This window comes from Cervus canadensis, chromosome 9 (genome assembly GCF_019320065.1).
Source record: "Cervus canadensis isolate Bull #8, Minnesota chromosome 9, ASM1932006v1, whole genome shotgun sequence".
NCBI classification, from domain to species: domain Eukaryota; kingdom Metazoa; phylum Chordata; class Mammalia; order Artiodactyla; family Cervidae; genus Cervus; species Cervus canadensis.
In genome coordinates this window covers 40,074,408-40,087,060 of record NC_057394.1, presented here as the reverse complement: position 1 = coordinate 40,087,060, position 12,653 = coordinate 40,074,408, and positions in this window count along the sequence as shown.

The following is a 12,653-nucleotide window of genomic DNA, read 5'->3' as shown; positions in this document are numbered from 1 at the left end:
TTGATAAAACTGAAAGAGGAGAGTGAAAAAGCTGGCTTAAAACTCAACATTCAAAAAACAAAGATTATGGCATCTGGTCCCATCACTTCATGCCAAATAGATGGGGAAAAAATGGAAACAGTGACAGACTTTATTTTTGGGGGCTCCAAAATCACTGGCTGGTTACTGCAGCCATGAAATTAAAAGACCCTTGCTCCTTGGAAGAAAAGCTATGACCAATCTAAACAGCATATTAAAAAGCAGAGACATCACTTCACTCATAATGGTCTATATAGTCAAAGTTACAGTTTTTCCAGTAGTCATGGATGGATCTGAGAGCTGGACCATAAAGAAGGCTGAGCGAAGAAGAATTGATGCTTTTGAACTGTTACTGGAGAAGACTCTTGAGAGTCCCTTGGACTGCAAGGAGATTAAATCAGTCAGTCTTAAAGGAAACCAACCTTGAATATTCATTGGAAGGACTGATGCTGAAGCTGAAGCTCCAATATTTTGGACTGATGTGAAGAGCCAACTCACTGGAAAAGACCCTGATGCTGGAAAAGATTGAGGGAAGTAGGAGAAGGGGGTGACAAGAAGATAAGATGATTGGATGGTATCATTGACTCAATGGACATGAGTTTGAGCAAACTCCAGGAGACAGTGAAGGACAGAAAGGCCTGGCATGCTGCAGTCCATGGGATCACAAAGAGTTGGGCATGACTGAGTGACTGAACAATGGGTTTTACACCCATGAAGCTGACCTTGGAAATGTTATTTGATTCTTTGAAAACATTCCTGAGGTATATTGCAAAAGAAATTACACAGTAGCTGTCATCAATAAAACTTCACATGATTTTTCACCTGACTGTAGTCCAGAATCCTCCTTGGATTTCATTCAAGGCCAAGAATTGAAAGCTAGAATTGGACACCCTAGCTTGCAAAGGTTTTCATAATATTCACTAAGACCATTTTCTTTCTGGCAGCACACACACAGTTACAGTCCTTCCCATTGTCCATTTGTTTGGCTCCCAAAGGGTTTCACACAGCAGACCATGCACCTTAAGTGAAGATCAAGGCCAATGACAGATATGCTTACATTTGCAATGCAAGCTGAGGGGAACTGGGAAATGAGAGATAGAAAAGAACTTGCCCTCCTCTGTAGGCATTTTTAAAATATATTTGGTATTGTGCAGCTGTTAATCCCATACTCCCAACTTATCCCTCCTCCTACTTCCCTTTTGGTAACCATAGATTTGTTTTCTATGTCTTGTAAGTCAGTTTCTGTTTGGTAAAAAAGTTTGTAATAGTTTTTAGATTTCACGTCTAAGTGATATCGGAGATATCTGTCTTTCTCCCTCTGACTTAATTCAATAAAATAATCTCTAAGTCCATTCATGTTGCTGCAAATGACATTATTTCATTCTCTTTTATGGCTAATATTCCATTGTGCACGTGTGTGTATTATATATATGTATAGATATATAACTTCTTATTTGTTTTTTAAGTGTTGTTGAAGTATAGTTGATTTACATGTGTTAATTTCTGCTGTAGAGCAAAATGACTCAATTATACATAGATATCTTGTCTTATATTCTTTCCCATTATGGTTTGTCACAGGATATTGAATATAGTTCTCTGCGCTATACAGTAGGACCTTGTTGTTTATCTGTCTTCTATACAATAGCTTGTAGCTGCTAATTCCAAGCTCCCAATCCTTCCCTCCCCCACCACCGCTTTGGGCAACTGCAAGCCCGTTCTCTGTGAGGCTCTTTCTGTTTTGTCCATATGTTCATTTGTGTCATACTTCAGGGGATTCCTAGGTGGCGCTAGCGGTTAAGACTCCCAGCTACCAGCTCAGGAGATAAGAATCGCAGTTTCAATCTCCGGCTCTGGAAGAATACCTGGAGGAGGACCTGGCAACACACTCCAGTATTCTTGCCTGAAGGATACCATGGGCAGAGCATCGTGGTGGACTATAGTACATAGGGTTGCAAAGAGTCAGACATCGCTGAAGCGACTTAGCACTAACCCATGCGTATCATATTTTAGAACCCATGTACAAATGACATCATATGATATTTGTTGTTCTCTTTGTGGCCTACTTCACTTTGTATGATAATTGCTAGGTTGCTAAATGTTATTATTTCATTCCTTTTAATGGCTGAGTAACTTTCCATTGAATATGTATATAAATATATGCTTATATCTTATATATATTATGTCTTCTTTATCCATTCATCTACCAATGGATATTTAAGCTGTTTCCATGTCTTGGCTATTGTAAATAGTGCTGTTATGAACATAGGGGTGCAGGTATCGTTTTGAATTATAGTTTTGCCTGAGTTATACGTATGACATCTTCTTTATCCATTCATCTGTCCATGGAACTTAGGTTGCTTCCACTTCATAAGCATTTTTCAGGCAAATTAGTTGTAGTAAAGAGTATACTTGGAAACTGCAGACCTAGAAATTGATTCCCTTAATACTATCTTCACTTTCACTCTTAGAAAGTCCTTGCATTACTCCCAGTGTTAATGTAGTTCCTCAGTAAGAAGCTTGGTTAGGGAACTGAAAACAAATTCATAACTCATAAAGAGTCATTGCATTTTAACAAAATTTAAGTTGTGCAAAAAGTTTCTGATTTTGTCCAGAAAGTTTAAGTACATTAACTCCTTGCTAGAGGAGCCAATCTTACTCATTTAGATGAAGAATAATGCAGATACTCATCACAACTCCAGTGGATGTGGTTGAGGAAGGTAATATGTACTGAATTCTCAGAAACAAAATCTGTTTTTCTTAGCTTAATAATACAAACATTATTCCTTTATCTCTTAGACTCAGGGTGTTTGTTAATTGAACACACTGTTTATATACAACATCTAATTTTAAATTTTAAGTTAAAATTACCAAAACCAGACAAAGACAACACACAAAAGGAAAACTACAGGCCAATATCACTGATGAACACAGATGCAAAAATCCTCAACAAAATTTTAGCAAACAGAATTCAACAGCACATTAAAAAGCTCATACACTATGATCAAATTGGGTTAATTCCAGGGAGGCAAGGATTCTTCAATATATGCAAATCAATCAATGTGATACACTATATTAACAAACTGAAGGATAAAAACCATATGATAATCTCAACAGATGCAGAAAAAGCCTTTGACAAAGTTCAGCACCCATTTAGGGTTAAAACTCTTCAAAAAATGGGCATAGAAGGAAGCTACCTCAACATAGTAGAAGTCATATATAATAAGCCCACAGCAAACATTATTCTCAGTGGTGAAAAACTGAAAGCATTTCCCCTAAGATCAGGAACAAGACAAAGGTATCTATTTTCACCACTTTTATTCAACATAGTTTTGGAAGCCCTAGCTACAGCAACCAGAGAAGAAGAAGAAATAAAAGGAATCCAGATCAGAAAAGAAGAAGTAAAGCTCTCACTGTTTGCAGATGACGTGATACTATACATAGAAAATCTTAAAGATACTGTCAGAAAATTACTAGAGCTAATCAGTGAATTTAGCAAAGTCACAGGATGCAAAATCAATACACAGAAATCACTTGCATTCCTATATACTAACAGTCAAAAATCAGAAAGGAAAATTAAGGAATCAATCCCATTCACCATTACAACATAAAATAAATATCTAGGAATAAGCTTACTGAAGGAGACAAAAGAACTGTATACAGAAAATTATAAGACACTGATGAAAGAAATCAAAGACAACATAAACAGATGGAGAGAGATTCCACATTCCTGGGTAGGAAGAATCAATATTGTGAAAATGACTATACTACAAACTGAAAATCTACAGAGTCAATGTGATCCCTATCTAATTATCAATAGCATTTTTCACAGAACCAGAACAAAAAATTTCACAATTTGTGTGGAAACACAAAAGACCCTGAGTAGCCAAAGCAGTCGAGAAAGAAGAATGGAGATGGAGGAATCAACCTTCCTGACTTCAGGTTATTCTACAAAGCTACAGTCCTCAAGACAGTTTGGTACAGTCACAAAAACAGAAATATAGACCAATGGAACAAGATAGAAAGCCCAGAAATAAACCTATGCACCTATGGGTACTTTATTTTTGACAAAGGAGGCAAAAATATACAATCTGGCAAAGACAGCCTCTTCAATAAGTGGTGCTGGGAAAACTGGACAGCTACATGCAAAAGAATGAAATTAGAACACTTCCTAACACCATACACAAAGATAAACTCAAAATGGATTAAAGACCTAAATGTAAGACCAAAAACTATAAAATTCTTAGAGGAAAACATAGGCAGAACACTTGACATAAATCAAAGAAAAATCCTCTATGACCCACCTCCTAGATTTACAGAAATAAAAATGGAAGTAAACAAGTTGGACCTGATTAAACTTAAAAGCTTTTGCACAGCAAAGGAAACTATAAGCAAGGTGAAAATACAACCCTCAGAATGGGAGAAAATAATAACAAATGAAACAACTGACAAAGGATTAATTTCCAATATAAAGCAGCTCATGTGACTCAATACCAGAAAACAAACAACCCAATCAAAAAGTGGGGAAAAGACCTAAACAGACATTTCTCCAAATAAAACATACAGATGACTAACAAACACACGAAAAGATGCGCAACATTGCTCATTGTTCGAAAAATGCAAATCAAAACTACAGTGAGATATCACCTCACACCAGTCAGAATGGCCATCATCAAGAAGTCTATAAACAATAAATGCTGGAGAGGGTGTGGAGAAAAGGCAGCCCTCTTGCACTGTTGGTGGTAATGTAAATTGATACAACCACTATGGAAGGTGGTATGGAGATTCCTTAAAAAACTAGAAATAAAACCAAAACATGACTCAGCAATCCCACTCCTAGGCATATACCCTGAGGAAACCAAAATTGAAAACGACATATGTATCTCATTGTTCATTGCAGCACTATTTACAATAGCTAGAACACGGAAGCAACATAGGTGTCCATTGACAGATGAATGGATAAAAAAGTTATGGTACATTTACACAATGGAATATTACTCAGCCATAAAAAGGAACACATTTGAGTCAGTTCTAATGAGGTGAATGAACCTCGAGCCTATTATACAGAGTGAAGTAACTCAGAAAAAGAAAGATAAATATTGAATACTAACACATATATATGGAATCTAGAAAGATGGTACTGAAAAATTTATATGCAGGGCAGCAATGAAGCAACAGGCATAGAAAACAGACTTATGGACAAGGGGAGAGGAGAGGAATGGGTAAGATGTATGCAGAGAGTAACATGGAAACTTACATTACCATGTGTTAAATAGACAGACAATAGGAATTTGCTGTATGTCTCAGAAAACTCAAACAGGGGCTCTGTATCAACCTACAGGGGTGAGATGGAGAGGGCATGGGAGGGAGGTTAAAGAGAGAGGGGATATATGTATACCTATGGTTGATTCATGTTGAGGTTTGACAAAAAACAACAAAATTCTGTACAGCAATTATCCTTCAATTAAAAAAAGAGAAAAAACATTTTAAGATTTATTGATAAAATTCTCACCTTTAGAATTATTAAAGATACACTTTCACTGATAGATCCTCATCCTAGACCCTTTATCTGCCTTTTTCACCCTGTGGCTAAGATCTCATGGGGCTAGACCTAATACATAATCTGTCCTATAATTTAAAGGATTATTATTTACTATTCTTCTGGAAAAAAAAGTATAAAGGTTTAATTAAATTATTTCTCAGTTTTGTTCCAGTATTCTACTTGATAAATTACAAATCTGAGTTTCTCAAGATAACAGTCTCTATAAGAATAAATTTCAGACTCAGTAATCCACAGTTTAACAAAGAAACCATTTTTAAATCAACAAAGCAAGATTGAGCACCAACTGTATGCCAGATGCTTTGCAAAACACTTTTATTGTCATACAGTGGTGGTAGCACTGAGAATTTTTGTAGCTTGGAATGTAGAGGACTAGGGTGACCCAAAAAGATCTGCAGCTTTTATGCATCATTCTTCAGTATTGGAGTTAGTGAACAAGTGAATCTATATAGTAGCTCCTGGTAGAGGAACTGTTCATTCTTTACTGCTTACCCAAAATTTTCATCTTAATATCCCCCTAGTGACAAAGTCTTCAGGTATGGTCTCTAGAGAGACAAGAAAATTCATTTCAAATGAGACAAAAGCAAGAACATGTTTTAGAACCTGCTCTTTGTATTTTAGTGACTTAAATCTGATTTGGGCTGAGATATCTACATGCCATCCTGGTACTTAGAAGAGGGGAACAAGTACTCTCTTCTATATTGATGGAATGGTTTGATTGTCATGTACTAGAAATGACCTCAGCATATAATTGATCCTGCCTTTTAATTATTGTCAGAAATAGTGGCACAGGATCAACTATTCAAAACTCAAATCATAAGTTTTGGCAGATGTCCTCCAGCAGTAAATGGCTTCTAGCCAACACTTCTATGTAATAGGTCAAATCATTCAGTTATCTATGGATACATTTTGCCAATTAATCTACCTCTAAGGTTCACCAAGAATTACATTGTTTAAAATGAGATATGTTTTATAGATACTTTGTGTGAGATGTTTTATGGCCATGGTGGGAGGCATAGGGATGGGGGAATTAGTAACTACCACCTTGGAAATTATCTGGACTGTATGTCTATTTTTGAGGCAGAGAGAGAAAACGTTTTTTGAGAAAAATCTTAAGTTTTCTCATGGTCACTTATTTGACCCACCTCCAAGTAAAGTAAATATATTTCAAGCCTCTCCTCTGTTAGTCAAGTGTCAAGCATATAACACCACTTTAAAATTTCAACAAAGAGTTGTCATATTTTTCTTTTTTTTCCCCAAACAATATTAACCTTGAACTTGCTAGTGTCCAAATCTCAAGGATCCATTTCAAGAAATAATATTCATGAAAGATATATGATCCACAGTTTATAGTAGATATTCTAAACTTTATTCTGTGGTCAATCCAGTTGCATATTTAGAATACATTGTTTTGAGACCATAATGATTGCTTTAACTGCATTTTCTCAGGAGAAGGGCACTGACATCATTAGGGGATATAATAAAAACATAATAAGAAGCAACAATCATTAGCAGGGCTAACACTAGGGATATTGAGGACATTTTCACTTTTATCACATAGAAAGGAGATCAAATAATGCTGTGTTTCCCTTACAGGAACTATGATCAAATTTCCTTATTTTGGGAATCAGCTCACCTTTAGCAACTAGAATTTTGATGTATACTCTTATATACTAAGCTTGCTACTGGCTTTATTTTTATCTCATTTGCTTTTTGATTTCCTTTCGTCATCTCCTGTTTTGTCCTATTCTGTTTTGTGTGTTGTAGTAATCTAATAATGTTTAAGGAATGCAACTTGTTAAGTAAGATATTTTCATAATGTATGTGAAATAAAACATGACCACAGGATTGAGTTACTGACAAGGAGTGGAGCTGAAGATCTTTAGAGGCTCAAGAAACACTGAGGCTATAGTCTTAGCTTTGTTATGCATGAAGCTGAAATTGCCCAATACTAGTAGTCAGAGTGGAAGAGAATAGGATGAGTTAACTGTCTCAGTGTTTGAAGACCATCACTGGTTGCTGAGTGCATGGCAAATCCACACAAGGAAAATGAGAGGGATGTAAATGCATAAAATGGGCAAGTCTCACGTACAAGAAGATGAAAAGGTATTTTAAGAAAAGATGTTTAAGATATAGGTGATTTGCAGAGGTAACAGTGAAAGAGTTGCTGTAATAATAAGTACAAGTAAAGAAGAGCATATTGAAAAGGGGGGTGGAAGTTGGAAATATTACTGCCTGTGTGTGGAGGAGCTGGGAGTCCTATATTTGGGTAGAACTTAGATGATAAGGATAGAAGGTATATATACAACTAACCAGTGTCTGGTTCTAAATGATACTAATTCAAATGGTACTAATTCAAATGGTACTAATTCAAATTCCTCTTCCCTGTAAGCCAATATCTAGACTCTTGCTCAGCATCAGTTTTGGCATTTCTTAAGTAAAACAGTTAAGTAAATAAGTTGCATTTTGTACTTAATCTGTGCTTATAAACACAGTAACATGTGTGTTACTTTCTTCAACCCCTTTAAGCCTCTCATTCTGTTTCATTAATTCACAAATTTAGATTCAAAACTAAGGGAAAATTCAACTTGTGCTGAGTACAAAATTTATAAAAGCAAAATATTTATGACTTTTGTGTGTGTACAAAGATACTGTGTCTTTTACTCAGACCCATCCATGCACCCTGCAGACGGCACAATGAGAGAGAGCTAGGTGTATCATCCAGGCTTGCTCTCAACCAAAGGTTTACTTATGGCTTCTTGCCTTGTTCTTGCCCTGTTACTTGCCTCTAACTCCACTCCTGAATTTATCTAGCTCCTGACCTTTTAGATTTCATCTTCCACTCCAGACCCTAAATCTATTCCTTAGACCTGATGACAGATTTAGTATCTTTTGTGTTTTCATCTCAGATATGATTTTAAGCGGATCTTTGTCTACATGTGCTTATTGGTATACACACACTAAATAACTACCCTCCAGATCAAATCCACTACTAGGCATTCACCTAGCTACAGTGGTCAGAGTTAAACCTTTCACCTAGAGGACTAATAAACAATTCCCCTTCATCTAATCATTTTTATTTGGCATAATATTCCCTCAACACTCTGCGCTTGTCTAAGTGAGGATCTGTTGGTGCGATGTAATCCAATCTGTCACTAGTTCAAGTGCGCTAATGGCATTTCTCCTAAGAGTTAAATATATATTTTAATTGGTCTTCTCTGGATTTTTCTACTTTAGTATTAAAATTTCTGTTCAGTGGTGTGAAGACACATAATTTGTTAGTAAAGAGGGACTTTGGGGCTATCACAGATTTCAGGGTGGAGAGTCACTCACTCGGTGAGTTTTTTGTTTTACCTGTTTCACCACTGAAGTAATCCACAGATAGTAAAGCAGATAAGATAGAAAGAATACAATGAGACACATGACTATAAATCAACAATATTGTTAAAAATAGGTGATGTGCGTCTGCAGCAGCATGAATGCCCTAGAGATTATCATACTAAGTGAAATAAGTCAAAGAACAATAAATACTTATATGGCTTGTATGTGCAATCTTAAAAAAAAATGATACAAACTAACTTGTTTACAAAAGAGAAATAGGTTCACAGGCATAGAAAACAAATTTACCAAAGGGGGGAAGGGCAGGCATAAATTAAGAGTTTGAAATGAAAGTATACACACCACTATGTATAAAACAGATAACTCACAAGGACCTAGTGTATAGCACAGGGAACTTGTGATAACCTCTACTGGAAAAGCTATCCTATATAGCACAGGATATCTTGTGATAACCTATACTGGAAAAGAATCTAAAAAGGTATATATAAAACTGTATCCCTTTGCAATACATTTGAAATTAATACAACACTGTAAATCAAATCTATTTCAGTAAAAATTTTTAAAAATGCATTCTATAGTCTTGAAAACATCATGTATATGAGTCTGACTATTGAGGAATCTTCAGAGTAGTAACAGTTATTAACATGTAACATGCTGATAGCATTTTATGGGCTTCCCAATTGGTGCTAGTGGTAAAGAACCCATCTGCCAATGCAGGAAACATAAGATATGTGGGTTCGATCCCTGGGTAGGGACTATCCCCTGGAGGAGGGCATGGCAACCCACTCCAGTATTTTTGCCTGGAAAATTCCATGGACAGAGGAGCCTGTTGGGTTATAGTCTATCAGGTCACAAAGAGTCAGATAGGACTGAAGCGACTTACCACATGTCCGCACATAGCATTTTATACAATTAACAAATTGGTATTCATATCTAGAAGTTCCAGTGAGAAAACTGAGGCTGAAAGAGTTTATATAAACTGCTCAAGTCCCATACTTTACCGACAGCAGCTGCAATTTATTTTATTTTTGTCATAGTAGCTGTAATTTAGTTTGAATTTGCCATTCTAAGATTTAACTGCATTAGCACCCTTTATTGTCACATTTCTATGAATACTTACTTATTATCACCATTCCCTCAGAAGTAAATGGAAGAATAGAGAAGCTCACAACACACAGGTAATAAATAACAGAAAAGGGCTCAAATTCAGAAAGTTTCACTCAGAGGCTGCATTTTAATTCTTCTACCAAGCTGCCTATAAAAGGAACACTGAAAATGAGGTACCTCCCAAGTCAGCAACCCCTGTTCCTTCTATCAAGTGGGAGACATAATGACCGTACATCTGTTTATATATCTCCTTGAGGGAAGCCCCACTATGAACTGAGAAGGGGACTATGCCTTGCTGTTACTCAGATACAATGTAGAAAAGAGTGAAAAATGACTGCTAATAAAATCTAATCCCAGGAAATACTAGTTGCCTGCTATAAGCGTGTGTAACTCCACAGTATCGTTGAAAGATAAACACTGAGTCTTCACAGGAAGCTACTTAGTTTGGGTAGCAGTGATCTTTGACATGCCGGAAAATGGCAGTACATACAGAAACCTAAACAACTTCTATTGTACTGCTCAGTAGTGATAAAATGCTCCAGAAATAAATATTTCACTTTGTTTCCTTCTTAGTCAAATTATCTTTGCAGCTTCGATAGATTTTTCTAGCATTCAGGGCAACCTGTCCTAACCTCTGTTGGAAGAAAATGAGAAAGACTCCCTATAATACAAGATAAGACAAATCTAATAGTTGTGTTTGCAAACATCAAATAGCAGTGGGCTCAAGAAGTGTGATATAAAGCTATCAATTAATTTTGTTGTAACTGTATGCACCTGTGAACAACTGCTTAATTAAAGAGGCAAACAAATCTCTTTCAATAATACCTCACATTACTTGCACTTATGTGACTGTCAATTACCTGGAGTGGATAAACACAATTGGAAGCGTGCCATGTGGATTTCTGGTAAAAGAAAGAAAAAAAAAGAAGATATAACCAGGAGATATGTGAATAGAGAAAGGAGGACCCACAGACAAATATGGACAATTCTCTGTAGCATAAATATCTGTTTCAATAAAGGAAATGAAAGTAGATGCTTTATACTGAAAGGACCAAACTCCCTCAATCACTGGAACAAAGAAAATAAAGCTTTCATACCCAAATATACATCAAAAGCAAAGAGAGAGGCGCATCTGGGCTGCCTGTGAAGACAAGCTTAGTGCTGGTGTTTTATTTCTATATAAAAGAAAGCAAAATGAATCCCCAGGCTTCTTGTCTCTCAAGATAATAATGTTCTACCTTAAGGTCTCTCCCAACAATTTTACTTTGTCCACAATCCTTTAGTTCTTTAAAAAAAAAAAAAAAACTTTGGTGAGGGAGTTGGAGAAGAAAACTTAAAACTTATGAGAAGAGAATGTCAAGGTTTCTCTCTCGAAAAAAAGAAAAACATGGCTCATACAAGTTGGAAACTTCCAGCTGTCAGCCCTGGCTCCCCAGTGATTGATTTTACTAATTGAAGGGAAGGGAATCTGGAATTATGAAATTGAAAATTGAACAGACACCGTTTGAATTATTATGAAATTACAGCCTATAAAACCTAGAGTTTCAGGTAAGAATATCTAGGATTTACTCACGTATGTGCTGCTGAACTTAGTACCAAGAAAATCTGTGGAGTAGAAATTCACCAAGCTGAACCTTGTAGACACTTGAAGAGCTAGGACAAAAGCATTGTAAATGGATTACTTCTTTCAACATGTCCTAACACTTCTCTTATACGCTGCCAGTGGTGGGTGGGCAAATATCTTTCGACTCCTGAAAACCTTTAAATTTGGAAGCAGAGAGGATAGTGGTTTGGCCTGCCACAGTTGTTTTGTTCATTGGCACAGAGTTCTAATTATTCTGTGATACATCACAAGATCTAATAATCACACAGTAACCACATTGTTCTTCATCTAGGGTCCTTTCTTTTCTACCCTCGTTTCCGCTTAAGGCTGGGTGTTCCAGCATCTCCATGAAGCTTCCATCTATCCTTTGTAAGTGTCCTGATCTTTTATGTTTTTCTTAATATGTTCTGTCAGTGAGTACAAAGGACATAAGGGTGGTCAGACCCTTATATTCAAAACAAAAATGAAGGATACATTTATTAGAGGAAGGTCAGTTATGACATAAAAAGCAAACAAGTGTCATGTAAATACATGGTCCATTTACATGTGTTTCAATTCCATCTGTATGGGAAGTGCTAGCATATGGAAAGTTTTCTACTGGACAGTATTCTGACCTGCCCTTTGATGTTAGTTGTAACATTAGATATGATATTAACTCTGTAGGTAACAAAAGGAAGTGAATATTCTTGATTTTAAAAAAGAGGAATGTAAATTTGATATTTAAGGGTTAAAACCACAGGGCAATGGCAATCATATAATCTTTATTAAATATGTATTTATTATATTCAAAACATGTTATCCACTCTTATGGGGCATGAACAATTGAGTTTCTGTCTCTCGGGAATTTTTAACACATTTCGTGACAGACTAAGCCAGAAATAAACGATTTCCACAAACATTATAAGATTGAATTTCAAGACTAGTGATTCAATAGGAGAACCATATCAAGTTAGGGTCTAAAGGTCTCATATGGGAGTGGATGTAGCTAATCCTTGAAGGGAAGATAAAAATTGGATAAACAAATAAAAA